Source organism: Schistocerca piceifrons, unplaced genomic scaffold (assembly GCF_021461385.2).
Source record: "Schistocerca piceifrons isolate TAMUIC-IGC-003096 unplaced genomic scaffold, iqSchPice1.1 HiC_scaffold_943, whole genome shotgun sequence".
Taxonomy (NCBI): domain Eukaryota; kingdom Metazoa; phylum Arthropoda; class Insecta; order Orthoptera; family Acrididae; genus Schistocerca; species Schistocerca piceifrons.
The window spans coordinates 1,547,501-1,562,500 of record NW_025729216.1 but is presented as its reverse complement, the minus strand read 5'-3'; the positions used below and the strand labels follow the sequence as shown (position 1 = coordinate 1,562,500).

At 55.5% G+C, this 15,000-nt stretch overlaps 1 non-coding gene and 1 pseudogene across 1 annotated transcript; both read right to left on the bottom strand.

Annotated features, from left to right (window-relative positions):
- LOC124772596 overlaps positions 1–4,363 on the bottom strand; it is a 7,960-nt pseudogene extending 3,597 nt beyond the window's left edge.
- A 188-nt stretch (positions 4,364–4,551) lies between these two features.
- On the bottom strand, positions 4,552–4,706 carry LOC124772667. Its single transcript, XR_007014134.1, has one exon. It is a non-coding gene; the product is annotated as a 5.8S ribosomal RNA (ribosomal RNA).
- Positions 4,707–15,000: the final 10,294 nt, after the last annotated feature.

The following is a 15,000-nucleotide window of genomic DNA, read 5'->3' as shown; positions in this document are numbered from 1 at the left end:
GGGACGTCCGCGCGCGAAGCAGGCGTTCCGGAAGGGCGCGGGCCAGAAGGAAGAGATTCATCACTTTCACCAGGACTTCGTGCGGCAGGCGCCGCAACTCCGCTGGGGTAAGGCCGTCCGGCCCGGCTGCTGATCCCCTGGGCGGCAACGCGGCGGCGACCTCCTCATGTGTGACCGGCCCCCATATGCACTCGAGAGCGACAGGCTCTGAGTGCGGGAGGAGGCGGTCACGAATGAAGCCCGCGGTGGAGATGGGCTTCTTGGTGAAGAGGTCCGCCCAGAAGTCCAGCAGACCAGGGATGGCAGGTGGCGGCTGGAGCAGGGTGCCATCCAAAAGGCCGCGCACGCAACGTGCACGCGACCGTCGGAAGGCATCCTGCGTTCTCGCGTACTCCCAGCGGCGCCGCTTGCGCTTCTGCGTCGGCGGCGCAGCAGGCGGCCGCTTCGATGGTTGGCGCGGCCGCTGTGTCCTGGTGATCGATCTCTCCCCTCTGGACCCGACCGACGCAAGGGCATCCGGGAGCATGCCCAGGATGACATCGGGCGGCGTGCCCCGCCCCAGACCTATGACACGATCCAGGGCAGAGAAACGCTGGGCGGAAGCGGGTAGCCCCGCCAGATGCTCCCAGATGGCGGCGTCAGTCGGCCCCTCCGGCGGCGGCCCGGTGGTGTCGGCCGCGAAGTCCTCGGCTGCGTCGACGGGCGGCGCAGCGGCCTCGCCCGCGTCAGACAGCGGGCTCGCTGCTCCCCGGCGGGACGCCGGCTCTTCCCCCCGACCGATCTCAAGCGCCTCCATGAATTGGCGGACAAGCTGCTTGTGGGCAGCTTGCCGCCGTCGGCACTTGATTGCCTCAAGCGTTCGGTCGGGGAACATCCTGATGAGTTCTTGATTTACAAAGAAGAACCGGGCGTCCCTCTCGAGGAACAGTTCGGCCTCTGCCTTGGCGAGCGACAGGACTTCTTCCTCCGTCCACCTCGCGCGATGCCTCTCCGTGACGATCTCCGCGTTGGCGGCCGCAAGGTGTTGGCGGCGGCGATGGACCCCGAGACCGTTCTTGGTGGTGAAGCTGCGGTGGCACTCACTACAGGTGTATTCAGCTGCAAAAGTTACAAGATTTTCGGCACGGCCGGTTGGCCGGCTAGGTGCTGGGGGAGTTGGGGTGGCACCTTCAGCGGAAGGGCCACCACTTATTCTCTGATTACTGCCCCCAACTAAACAAAGGGATAGTGCGAGGGGGGGCTGGTAACCCCCCCAAGCCCCTGGTGCGGTCTTCCACTCTGCGAAAATCAGCGGGCCCACGAGAAGGGGAGAAGACCGCAGGAGAGGAGAGGCTAAGAGGGCTAGGCCCATGTATTGCGCATCACTCTCCCTGTAACTATAACCCAAGGAAGGCACCTCGCAGCAGCAGCACGACTACATCAAGACCGCACTTAGAAAAGCCAAGTCCGGATGCAGCCACACCGCCGCCACTTGGCCACCTTAAGAGAGTCATAGTTACTCCCGCTGTTTACCCGCGCTTGCTTGAATTTCTTCACGTTGACATTCAGAGCACTGGGCAGAAATCACATTGCGTCAACACCCGCTAGGGCCATCGCAATGCTTTGTTTTAATTAGACAGTCGGATTCCCCCAGTCCGTGCCAGTTCTGAGTTGATCGTTGAATGGCGGCCGAAGAGAATCCGCGCACCCGCGCGCCCCCGGAGGAGCACGCTAAGGCGGACGCGGCCTCGCAGCAAGGAAGATCCGTGGGAGGCCAAGGCACGGGACCGAGCTCGGATCCTGCACGCAGGTTGAAGCACCGGGGCGCGAACGCCGCGCAGGCGCGCGCATCCTGCACCGCCGGCCAGCACGAGGCCGACCAACGGCGAGAGCAGACCACGCCCGCGCTAAACGCCCGCACTTACCGGCACCCCTACGGCACTCACCTCGCCCAGGCCCGGCACGTTAGCGCTGACCCACTTCCCGACCAAGCCCGACACGCCCCGATCCTCAGAGCCAATCCTTATCCCGAAGTTACGGATCCAATTTGCCGACTTCCCTTACCTACATTATTCTATCGACTAGAGGCTCTTCACCTTGGAGACCTGCTGCGGATATGGGTACGAACCGGCGCGACACCTCCACGTGGCCCTCTCCCGGATTTTCAAGGTCCGAGGGGAAGATCGGGACACCGCCGCAACTGCGGTGCTCTTCGCGTTCCAAACCCTATCTCCCTGCTAGAGGATTCCAGGGAACTCGAACGCTCATGCAGAAAAGAAAACTCTTCCCCGATCTCCCGACGGCGTCTCCGGGTCCTTTTGGGTTACCCCGACGAGCATCTCTAAAAGAGGGGCCCGACTTGTATCGGTTCCGCTGCCGGGTTCCGGAATAGGAACCGGATTCCCTTTCGCCCAACGGGGGCCAGCACAAAGCGCATCATGCTATGACGGCCCCCATCAACATCGGATTTCTCCTAGGGCTTAGGATCGACTGACTCGTGTGCAACGGCTGTTCACACGAAACCCTTCTCCGCGTCAGCCCTCCAGGGCCTCGCTGGAGTATTTGCTACTACCACCAAGATCTGCACCGACGGCGGCTCCAGGCAGGCTCACGCCCAGACCCTTCTGCGCCCACCGCCGCGACCCTCCTACTCGTCAGGGCTTCGCGGCCGGCCGCAAGGACCGGCCATGACTGCCAGACTGACGGCCGAGTATAGGCACGACGCTTCAGCGCCATCCATTTTCAGGGCTAGTTGCTTCGGCAGGTGAGTTGTTACACACTCCTTAGCGGATTCCGACTTCCATGGCCACCGTCCTGCTGTCTTAAGCAACCAACGCCTTTCATGGTTTCCCATGAGCGTCGATTCGGGCGCCTTAACTCGGCGTTTGGTTCATCCCACAGCGCCAGTTCTGCTTACCAAAAGTGGCCCACTTGGCACTCCGATCCGAGTCGTTTGCTCGCGGCTTCAGCATATCAAGCAAGCCGGAGATCTCACCCATTTAAAGTTTGAGAATAGGTTGAGGTCGTTTCGGCCCCAAGGCCTCTAATCATTCGCTTTACCGGATGAGACTCGTACGAGCACCAGCTATCCTGAGGGAAACTTCGGAGGGAACCAGCTACTAGATGGTTCGATTAGTCTTTCGCCCCTATACCCAGCTCCGACGATCGATTTGCACGTCAGAATCGCTACGGACCTCCATCAGGGTTTCCCCTGACTTCGTCCTGGCCAGGCATAGTTCACCATCTTTCGGGTCCCAACGTGTACGCTCTAGGTGCGCCTCACCTCGCAATGAGGACGAGACGCCCCGGGAGTGCGGAGGCCGCCGCCCCGTGAAGGGCGGGGAAGCCCCATCCTCCCTCGGCCCGCGCAAGGCGAGACCTTCACTTTCATTACGCCTTTAGGTTTCGTACAGCCCAATGACTCGCGCACATGTTAGACTCCTTGGTCCGTGTTTCAAGACGGGTCGTGAAATTGTCCAAAGCTGAAGCGCCGCTGACGGGAGCGATTATTCCGCCCGAGAGCATCCCGAGCCAAGAGCGGCGCGGGTCCGGGGCCGGGCCAGGTAGGTCCGTCATCCGGGAAGAACCGCGCGCGCTTGCCGGGAGCCCGAGCGCCCAAAGGGGCGAATCGACTCCTCCAGATATACCGCCGGGCAGCCAGCCAGGACACCGGGGCTCTGCCCAACAGACGCGAACCGAGGCCCGCGGAAGGACAGGCTGCGCACCCGGGCCGTAGGCCGGCACCCAGCGGGTCGCGACGTCCTACTAGGGGAGAAGTGCGGCCCACCGCACACTGGAACGGCCCCACCCCGCGGCGAGTGGAAAGGCAACCGGACACGACCCCGCCGCGGATTGCTCCGCGCGGGCGGCCGGCCCCATCTGCCGAGGGCGGAGGCCAGTGGCCGGATGGGCGTGAATCTCACCCGTTCGACCTTTCGGACTTCTCACGTTTACCCCAGAACGGTTTCACGTACTTTTGAACTCTCTCTTCAAAGTTCTTTTCAACTTTCCCTCACGGTACTTGTTCGCTATCGGTCTCGTGGTCATATTTAGTCTCAGATGGAGTTTACCACCCACTTGGAGCTGCACTCTCAAGCAACCCGACTCGAAGGAGAGGTCCCGCCGACGCTCGCACCGGCCGCTACGGGCCTGGCACCCTCTACGGGCCGTGGCCTCATTCAAGTTGGACTTGGGCTCGGCGCGAGGCGTCGGGGTAGTGGACCCTCCCAAACACCACATGCCACGACAGGCGGCAGCCTGCGGGGTTCGGTGCTGGACTCTTCCCTGTTCGCTCGCCGCTACTGGGGGAATCCTTGTTAGTTTCTTTTCCTCCGCTTAGTAATATGCTTAAATTCAGCGGGTAGTCTCGCCTGCTCTGAGGTCGTTGTACGAGGTGTCGCACGCCACACCGCCAGCCGGCTGTGCACGCTACCGAGAAAGTACCGGTATGCGAACCGCCAGGCGACGGGCGCGCATCGCACGTTTGAGGAGACGCGGCCGGCCCCACAGGCGGCCGCGACACTCCCAGGTCTGCGAAGCGGGGCAAACGCCGCGCGCTTCAGTATACGTAGCCGACCCTCAGCCAGACGTGGCCCGGGAACGGAATCCATGGACCGCAATGTGCGTTCGAAACGTCGATGTTCATGTGTCCTGCAGTTCACATGTCGACGCGCAATTTGCTGCGTTCTTCATCGACCCACGAGCCGAGTGATCCACCGTCCTGGGTGATCTTTTCTCAGTTTCCGCCGCCTCTTTCGAGACGGTCGCATAGGCGGGAGTGAGGCGTGTGGCGGCCCCTGTTCCAGCGTTCTGTGTCCAACGGCCTCACGGCCGACGGGCGTCGTACGGCTCCACACCGGAGCGGACAGGCACTCGGGCGAAAGTCATTCAAAACCGGCGCCAGGCGCCAGGTGCCGCACGCCAGCCGCTCCAGCGCTTCAGCGCTCGTACCACACAACATTGCCGCTAGTTTTGAGAGGCACGCGTGGTTCCGCACGCGGCGCACGGCTACTGCGAGCCGTACAGGTAGCGTGTTGCGCGACACGACACGCACATCGAAAGACATGCAGTCTAGTCGGTAATGATCCTTCCGCAGGTTCACCTACGGAAACCTTGTTACGACTTTTACTTCCTCTAAATGATCAAGTTTGGTCATCTTTCCGGTAGCATCGGCAACGACAGAGTCAATGCCGCGTACCAGTCCGAAGACCTCACTAAATCATTCAATCGGTAGTAGCGACGGGCGGTGTGTACAAAGGGCAGGGACGTAATCAACGCGAGCTTATGACTCGCGCTTACTGGGAATTCCTCGTTCATGGGGAACAATTGCAAGCCCCAATCCCTAGCACGAAGGAGGTTCAGCGGGTTACCCCGACCTTTCGGCCTAGGAAGACACGCTGATTCCTTCAGTGTAGCGCGCGTGCGGCCCAGAACATCTAAGGGCATCACAGACCTGTTATTGCTCAATCTCGTGCGGCTAGAAGCCGCCTGTCCCTCTAAGAAGAAAAGTAATCGCTGACAGCACGAAGGATGTCACGCGACTAGTTAGCAGGCTAGAGTCTCGTTCGTTATCGGAATTAACCAGACAAATCGCTCCACCAACTAAGAACGGCCATGCACCACCACCCACCGAATCAAGAAAGAGCTATCAATCTGTCAATCCTTCCGGTGTCCGGGCCTGGTGAGGTTTCCCGTGTTGAGTCAAATTAAGCCGCAGGCTCCACTCCTGGTGGTGCCCTTCCGTCAATTCCTTTAAGTTTCAGCTTTGCAACCATACTTCCCCCGGAACCCAAAAGCTTTGGTTTCCCGGAGGCTGCCCGCCGAGTCATCGGAGGAACTGCGGCGGATCGCTGGCTGGCATCGTTTATGGTTAGAACTAGGGCGGTATCTGATCGCCTTCGAACCTCTAACTTTCGTTCTTGATTAATGAAAACATACTTGGCAAATGCTTTCGCTTCTGTTCGTCTTGCGACGATCCAAGAATTTCACCTCTAACGTCGCAATACGAATGCCCCCGCCTGTCCCTATTAATCATTACCTCGGGTTCCGAAAACCAACAAAATAGAACCGAGGTCCTATTCCATTATTCCATGCACACAGTATTCAGGCGGGCTTGCCTGCTTTAAGCACTCTAATTTGTTCAAAGTAAACGTGCCGGCCCACCGAGACACTCAATAAAGAGCACCCTGGTAGGATTTCAACGGGGTCCGCCTCGGGACGCACGAGCACGCACGGGGCGGTCGCACGCCTTCAGCTCGCCCCACCGGCAGGACGTCCCACGATACATGCCAGTTAAACACCGACGGGCGGTGAACCAACAGCGTGGGACACAAATCCAACTACGAGCTTTTTAACCGCAACAACTTTAATATACGCTATTGGAGCTGGAATTACCGCGGCTGCTGGCACCAGACTTGCCCTCCAATAGATACTCGTTAAAGGATTTAAAGTGTACTCATTCCGATTACGGGGCCTCGGATGAGTCCCGTATCGTTATTTTTCGTCACTACCTCCCCGTGCCGGGAGTGGGTAATTTGCGCGCCTGCTGCCTTCCTTGGATGTGGTAGCCGTTTCTCAGGCTCCCTCTCCGGAATCGAACCCTGATTCCCCGTTACCCGTTACAACCATGGTAGGCGCAGAACCTACCATCGACAGTTGATAAGGCAGACATTTGAAAGATGCGTCGCCGGTACGAGGACCGTGCGATCAGCCCAAAGTTATTCAGAGTCACCAAGGCAAACGGACCGGACGAGCCGACCGATTGGTTTTGATCTAATAAAAGCGTCCCTTCCATCTCTGGTCGGGACTCTGTTTTTTTTTTTTTTTTTTTTTTTTTTTTTTTAAAAAAAAAAAAATCTTTATTGACAACAATATTATTTATACATGTTTAGCCCACCTCCTAACATGATTAGTGGGCCATAATGATTATTACATAGTTTAATATTTTGCAGCTAATATACAAATAGTGTTAGTGAGCTACTTTCTAAGTTCTTAGGTAATATTAAATTCCTACAGTTACAATAATACTTTAGTTTACCTATGCATTCTATTTATGAGATACTACTTTAGGTTCCTGAGTTAGTGTTAATTTCTTGCAAAAGCAATGAGCAGTTTAATTTACCTATGTCTGATCTAGAATGACTACTAACTGCAGCGTCACAGGTGTGCCAGTGAGTATAAACCTACTTGGAGTGGCCAGGCTCCCCGAGCTAACCCCGAGGAGCGTGCCCCTGGCACTGGGCCGGCCGAGGTTAGTAATCGCTGCAGCTTCCTATGTTAGTATTCTAATCTAATCCTACTCTACTAACTTAACCTACGTCTTATTGGTGCTTTGTCGTGATCGGTTTGTTGATCCCATCCCCCTAATCCCGCACGTGGCGGTTTCCAACTACCAGAAGTCGGCCATTCCACGCACAGGCGGTATGGGACTGAGATCAAGTCCTAATCGGTTGGTTGTTCGAGAATTAGGTATTTGATATTTACCCTAGATCCCTTAGGTACTCTATTAAAACCTTTCGTGATACCTCTTCTGCCAGAGCATTCAAGGTATGAAAAGTGTCTTCCTGCCTTAAAAGGTCGTATGTCTGGTTATGTGGAAGTCTGTCTCTGTAAGTTTCCGCCACGTCATTGAAGAGAGGGCACTCGAAAACCACATGTTCGGGAGTTCCTTCCGCTGCGCCACAGTCGCACTCGGGGGTTGCCCTTTTCCCAAACCGACATAAGTATGTCGGATAGGGTCCATGACCAGTGAGGAAGTGGATGAGTCCTCGTGTGGGTTCAAAATACTTCATTGTACCACGTTCTTTGACATCAGGTAAGAACTCAAATGTTCTTCTTCCCGTTTCATCCTCCTCCCAGTTCCTTTGCCACAGTTCCTCCCCTCTGTTTCTTATCTCCCTTTTATCCTCTACTCTCACACCCATGATATCTATTATTTTTTCCCCATCTCCTTTTTTCACCCAATACCATGCCGCTTGTTCTCTAATTTTGATGTCTAGCGGGCAGAGCCCCATTATAACTAACAGAGCTCCCCCCGGTGACGTCCTATAGGCCCCCACTGATCTTAGTATCATGTTTCTCTGGACTCTTCTCACTGTCATGGCGGGCACGACCCGCGTGAGCCTGTGCGCCCAGACTCCCGAGCCGTAACCCACTACTAATGTGAGGATGCTGTTGTGATAAAGTCTGATAAGATGAGGGGGGAGATGAAAACGTTTATGTCCAATGGAAATGAGATTGTTTAATATTTGTAGAGCTTTCTGTGTTACGGCTTCTATGTGCCTTCCGAAGTTCCATCTCTCGTCAATTATGACTCCCAGATATCGTGCCTCACGTCGCCGAAGAACCGGTGAGCCATCGATTCTCACTGTAGGATTTCTTATTAGCTGACCTTTTAGTAACAGATAAGTAGACTTGCTTGGGGAAATTTTCATTTTCGTTTTAAGACACCATTGGTGTAGTCTTTCAATGGCCCTTTCAATTTTTGGTTCTATATCCTCTCGGCTACGACCGCCGACCAGCAGGAGGAGGTCATCTGCGTAGGCTATCACCTCTAGCACTTCTTCACTTTGTTGTAGTTCGTCTAACAAAGGTTCCATATGCAAGTCCCAAAACAGGGGCCCCAGTACTGAGCCTTGGGGACATCCCTTACTAATTGTTTTTCCGATTCTTCCGCTAGGGGATGATAGCCAAACCTCCCTATCCTTACAATAGCTCCTCAGACACCCATATAGCGGCCCTGGACACTCCTTCTCCCGTAAGCAGGAGAAGAGCGAAGGCCACCACAGGTTGTCGAAGGCGCCACTGATGTCCACCATGATGCCAACGACATATTTGTGCGGGGTCGAGCCGCAGACCTCAGCCGCCAGAGCGATCGCATCAGATGCCGACCGTCCCGGCCTGAAGCCGAACTGCCTGTTGCTCATCCCGCACAGCATCCGATGAGCCGTCAATCTGTCAGCCAGCAGTTTCTCCAAGAGCTTTCCGAATAGGTCCAATAAACAGATTGGCCTATAGGATTTGGCGTCAGTTGGATCTTTCTCTGGTCCCTTCTTGATTATGATTACATTTGCAGTTTTCCAGATCTTGGGAAACTTCCTTTGTTGGAGACACTCATTGAAGAGGCGAGTTAACGGCGCCACCAACTGGGGTGCCAGAAATTGCACCACCTCAGCCACAATGCCGTCTGGTCCTGGAGCTTTCCCTCGTTTCAGGGACTTTATTTGTGCAGCCACCTCCTCTTCCGAGAATGGGTAGACTGCCGTGTTGTTATTGTATTCCATTACATATGCGTCCCGCAGTTGCTTTTGGTTTTCAGTTTCCTCGTCCGCGTTGTCGTCAGGCAGCAGGGACTGGAGAAGGACCTCAGCAGTTTCCTGCCAAGACTCCGTCATCCCGTCCCCCCGCCTGACAGTTGATAGCTCCAGAGGAGAGCGGATTTTTTCCCTTACCAATTTATAAGGGAGGCCCCACGGATCCACAGCTAACTGGTTCAGCACATAGCTTTCCCAGCTCCGTAGTCTCACTTCACGTAGTGCCTTCTGAAAACCTTGCTTAGCCTCCCTGTATTGCAGCTGCCATCTTTGTCTTTCCAGCCAGACGACACTGCGCTGGTAGTTTCTCCTTAGCCTTCTGACAGACCGACGTAACTCCTCTAATTCGGGCGACCATGGTGCTGGTGAGGCCGCCACGGCCTTCCTCCTGGTTGGTACAGCGGCCCTCACCGCTCTATGTACTGCACCCACCAGTTCCTCAGCTTGTCTGTCTATGTCGAAGTCTTCGTGTACGTCACCTTCTGGTGATGGAGGAATGTCGCACTCCCTCGCTAAGAGTTCCCAATCCGCTCTATTATAATTGTACTGCACCTCCCATCCCATGGTCCAGCGGCACTCTCTTTCACTCAAGGTGAAAGTTATTAGGTTGTGGTCGCTCGTGGTGGCATTGCCTATAACTGTCCAGTTCTTTATTAAATTGGCTGCGTTATGTGACGTTAAGGTAACGTCTATGTTCGTTCCTTGTCCTCCTCCTGCTGTGTAGGTAGGAGGATTGCCCGGCTTGTTTGCCACCACGAGCTGTGAAGCCATTAAAAAGTCCTCTACTTTATCACCATTTGCATCTCTGGTGCCGCTGTACCATAGGGGGGATTTTGCATTGATGTCAGCTGTTATTATTATTTTTCGTCCTCGCAACGCCGTGGTGACTCTTGCCAGATGTTCCAAATGCCGTTCTATTTCATCTCCATATTGGAAGTACATGTTTATGAGTATGATTACTCCCGTTGGTGACTGGAGCTCCACGACGTTGCAGTGACGAGTTGCAAATTGTGAGAGGGTAGTTACCCTTAGGAGTTTATTTGTTATTATTATTGCTGCTCTTGGATCCTCATCTCCGCTGACAATTTGCCATGTTGTAGCAGCAAAGGCTATTTTCCCAGCTTGGGAGTACGGCTCCTGTAGGCAGAGCACATCTAGTCTCCTCTCCTCCACCTCTTTACGGAGCTCCTGCATAACAAGTCGACTGTTATGCGTGTTCAGTTGTCCAATTGTTATTTCTGTCGTCGTGGAAAGTATGTGTGCATATGGTCGTCCGGCCAGGTCTTACTCCAGTCGAAAGCAATTCGTCCATTTGCCAGTACGGCCTGTTCGTAGATGTCCTGAAGGTCAAACTTTTCACTGCGTCTCTCAAAAACTTTTTTCAGTAAGTCTCGCAGGGCTCCGAAATCGGTTGGGAGATTCACTGACTTAAGCTGTATTCTATCTACAGCCTCCATTACCGAGAAGGTTACCTTTCTTCCCTCTTCGTGTCCTACTCGGACCACATGCCGTAAGGCGGTGGCCAGGGTAATCGGCTCTTCCAGTCTGGCCAGTTGCATCGTGTACTCGATGTTGGGATAAACCCTTACCGGGTCCACGGGTGGCAATCTGACCACTGGGGTGTTATGCACTGTGGGCTTCGAGCTTGTGCTTGTAACAGCACTTTCTTGTATGGGTTTTATGCTGGGTTTTATCAAAGATATCTCTGTTATAGGATGCTCTTGCCGCTTCAGGTGGATTGTCGGCATTATTTCCCTTCGTCGAGGGGCGGGATCTATGTTAACCACTGGAGGATCTGTCTGTATATTTTTGTCTATCATATAAGGCTCCGTTTGTACGGCCTTATCTGTTATTTCCGTTGTAGTGGCACTTGAAAGCGCCATTAGGAAGTTCTTAAATCTGGTTGCCCTCATAGCGTCCCGCCTCCTCTTACTTGGGGATTTATGTTTTGGCATCCTATTTCTTGGGCTATGATCAGCCATAGTCTATTTTTGAGATGAGTCGTTGTTCCAACATTCTGTATGTTGGGCAACTGCGTCCTGAGGCTCCGCATGACTTCTTCCCTCGGTTTTTGCAGGGAATACAGACCGCTGCTGCTTTACAGTCTTTACGGCTATGTCCACTTGTACCACATTTCGTGCAAGCCGACTCCCTGGTGCACATCCTTAGGATGTGGTCCAGGTCACCACAGTTGTGGCAGCGAGGTACCACGATGTAGTCTCTTACGTTAATTGAGTGAAAACCTACATATAGTCTGCTCATTGCTGTAATTCTTTTCCACATCTGTGCCGTGACCTCGGCTACGTGATGTACCACATCACGCCCCCGAGGCCCCGTCTTGAATCTCAATCTAAAGCTCTTTCTGAATTCCTCCTCGTCTGTGTCATCGAAATTTTGCTCTCTTATTGTATTCGTCAATTCGTCATCTGTCATGATGGTTGGAACGTCGTAGAGAATTACAAGTGGATTCCTCTTCTTGGGAGGTTCGCACTTGACAAGTGAATTTAATTTCTGATTGTTTAATATTTTGTCCTTGTCCTCTTCCGAGGCTACTTCTACTATAACTGAGTTTCTACTAGGTTTTATTCTTTTTATTCTGATCTTATCTTTGGTCGGGTTTATGGTCTTCGTAAAGAGCTCTTGTATTTTCTTGACACTGGTGTCTTGCCCAGGCAGTGTCCTGAGGAAGACCGCAGTGTCTGTTCTTTTGACTGCTTTGTCAATACTATCTTTTGTAGTATGCAGCTTTGTTGGCGCCTGCGCAGCCACCGCCGCCCAAGTCTTAGTCGGTTGGTTTCTCAATCTTTGATTTTCTTTTTCCAGTTCTTCTACTCGTCCTTCTAATTTAGCGTGGGCGATGGCCCATGCAGTAAGTTCATTTTTAATAGCTGTTAAAGCCGCTTGGCTTATCTTCCCATTTTTTACGTTCTGCTCTAAGAGCAGTGAAATTCTACTGTGCCTTTGTGTCACAGATTCACCTTCTGCCTGTCCCAGCTCGTCCTGGGGAGAGGGATCAGGCGCAGTAGAAGCGCGCTTGGTCGCACAAGAATCACTCGTTTCAGATGCCGCCATGATGAGTAACGAGTGATGAAAGATGGGAGCCCGTCTCTTGCCCCGGACCGGCTCCTCTGGCATGGGGGGGGACTTCTGCAGCTCGCCCACCGACCTCGCCCCTAGGTCAAGGGCACTTCAGAGCTGCCGGGTTCAGCACGCCGTCGCCAGCGCACTGGTCCCCATCGATGGCCTCGTCGCCGACGATTTCACACGACGCTCCTCGGCAACTGCACCCCGCACTCCGGAGAGGCGGATGCACCTCTCGCCCTTCGCCGCCTACTTGCCCGAGTTTCCACCCGAAGGCCAGGGACCCACTCCTACTCAGGTGGTGGGTCGGTCCCCCAGTCGTTCGGCGGTCTGGGCCCATCTAACCTGGCCCAGGCGATGTCACCACCACCTGGGTTTGGCAGAACACGCCCCGGTTACCCAGGGGCGCGGCGAAGCACCCTTGCCGACTCGCGCCGTGATCCCACGCCGACAAACGAGGTCGCCGGCATGCAGAGCACCTGCTGGTCTGTGCCCTGCGAACAGAAAGGGACTGGTGTTCGGTCCCTCGACACAGCTCCCCCTGTGCCACGCACCCTTCGCTTTCGCATCGGGTTGGGTCGCAGCTCTCCCTTTTGACGCAAGGCAGAATGCCAAGCTTGACGTCTGGCACCACGGGAAGGCGGAAAGAGCCACTTGGGAAGGAGAGGCTATGTGAGACGCATCACTTCCCCGAGTGAGGACTGTCGCGGCACGCTCGACGTGAAGCAATACGCTCCAGTGCGAGCCTCCGTGCCTTACGGCGCGCCGGTGACGGGCGGGCCCGCACCGATACGCGCCGTCAAGCGACTGACCTCACGCCAGACTCGGGACTCTGTTTGCATGTATTAGCTCTAGAATTACCACAGTTATCCAAGTAACGTGGGTACGATCTAAGGAACCATAACTGATTTAATGAGCCATTCGCGGTTTCACCTTAATGCGGCTTGTACTGAGACATGCATGGCTTAATCTTTGAGACAAGCATATGACTACTGGCAGGATCAACCAGGGAGCTGCGTCAACTAGAGCTGAGCAGCCGGCCGCCCGGGAGTGTGTCCCGGGGGCCCGCGCGAACACGCAAGCGTCCGCTCAATCATTCTGCAAACAGGAGGAGGCTGAGCTCCCCTGCACAATACACCTCGAAACCCTCTCAGGTCCCGGCGGCGCGCAGCGCCGTCCCAAGTACTTGGTCGGGTTCGAGAGAGGCGCAATCGCCCGGAGTTAGGCGAGTAGACGCTTTCGGTGCGACCACCCGTGCTCCCAACTGAGCTTGCCGCTGCCGACAGAGGCCCGGGAGCGTGCTGTCGTGGCATTGCCGGCGGGAGACAACACGCGCCACCTACGGTGACCGGCAGCTCCAACGCCAGCGCCACAGAAGGACAAAAGCCCCACTTGGGTGCCGAAGCGAACTCTCCCAGCACAGCGCACGCGCCAACACATCCGCACAGCTGCGATACAAACCACCAGCGAGAACCGCTGGGGCGACCGAGCAGCAGACGGCGTCGCGGCGCCGAGCGCCGGGCGGCGGCGCATCCTCAACGCACACAGTCCTCAATCGGACCAGCACACTGAAGATGTCCACCGCGCTTCGCACCGGGCCCGCGAGGACCTACTTTGGCCGCACGGCGCCGCGCGCAGGGTGCGCCGGCGCGCAGCTGCGACGCCTGCCGCGTCCGTCGGCCGGCGCGCCTGCCACTGGCCGCCCCCACCAGCCGGCTGTAGCGCGTGCGCCCACGCACCGCGCGGCCAGCACGCCGGGAGGCGCCCCCTCACCGGCCGGGGACGGTCCCACCCAGCCACCGCCGCGTATCGCTTCACACCCAGATGCCGTTCAGTTTCGTCGGCATGGTGGGTATCGCTGGAACAACCGGTTAGTACCTCAACCTATCGTCGCCATCACCGATTCACCCCTAGCGAGAACAACCGCACCACAACAGGTTACCATTTCTTCATTTGCGTAACTTCACCAGAAAACGCAGGCGTCCATCGCCATTTGCAACTTCAACGATTATTGCATGCCTGTGTCAGGTGTCACGCCACACTACGTCTGCCCACATACACGCAACAAAATGTGCACGCCTAGACAATACGTGGAAGGTGGCCCCCGTACGTATGCGATGTCCATTGCTCGAACGACTGTCAACCGGCCTCTGTAGCATGTCGCAGATATGGAACGCGGTGCACCATGCCATCACGGTGTGTGAGGAGAGACGACTAGGTCCGAATACATCAACAGACAGCTCATGCTGATCGCCATCCACGGCGTCCGTTCCTCCCACACGTCTCTATGGCGTACCACACAGCAATCCAGCTCTCATAGGGAGACGACACGTAGCTGCGTGCACAATATTTGCACTGTATGGTCCGCCGTTTTTGGGCGCAGTCGTTGTACGGTCACACATGTGCCACGATGTATCATTCAGTACATAAGGACGAATGTGCAGTACAGATTGTGGTTCACGCGTACGACATCAGCGGACAGTTGACACAGGCCGCACCACAACGTAGCCTGCGTACGTCGCATGCGAAGGGCATTGAACATGCAAACTTGTCACCAACCAGCTTGCGAAGGCAGGGGGCAAGGTGGGGACGTGGGGACGTGGGGAGGGGTGGGGGGGGGGCGGCATGT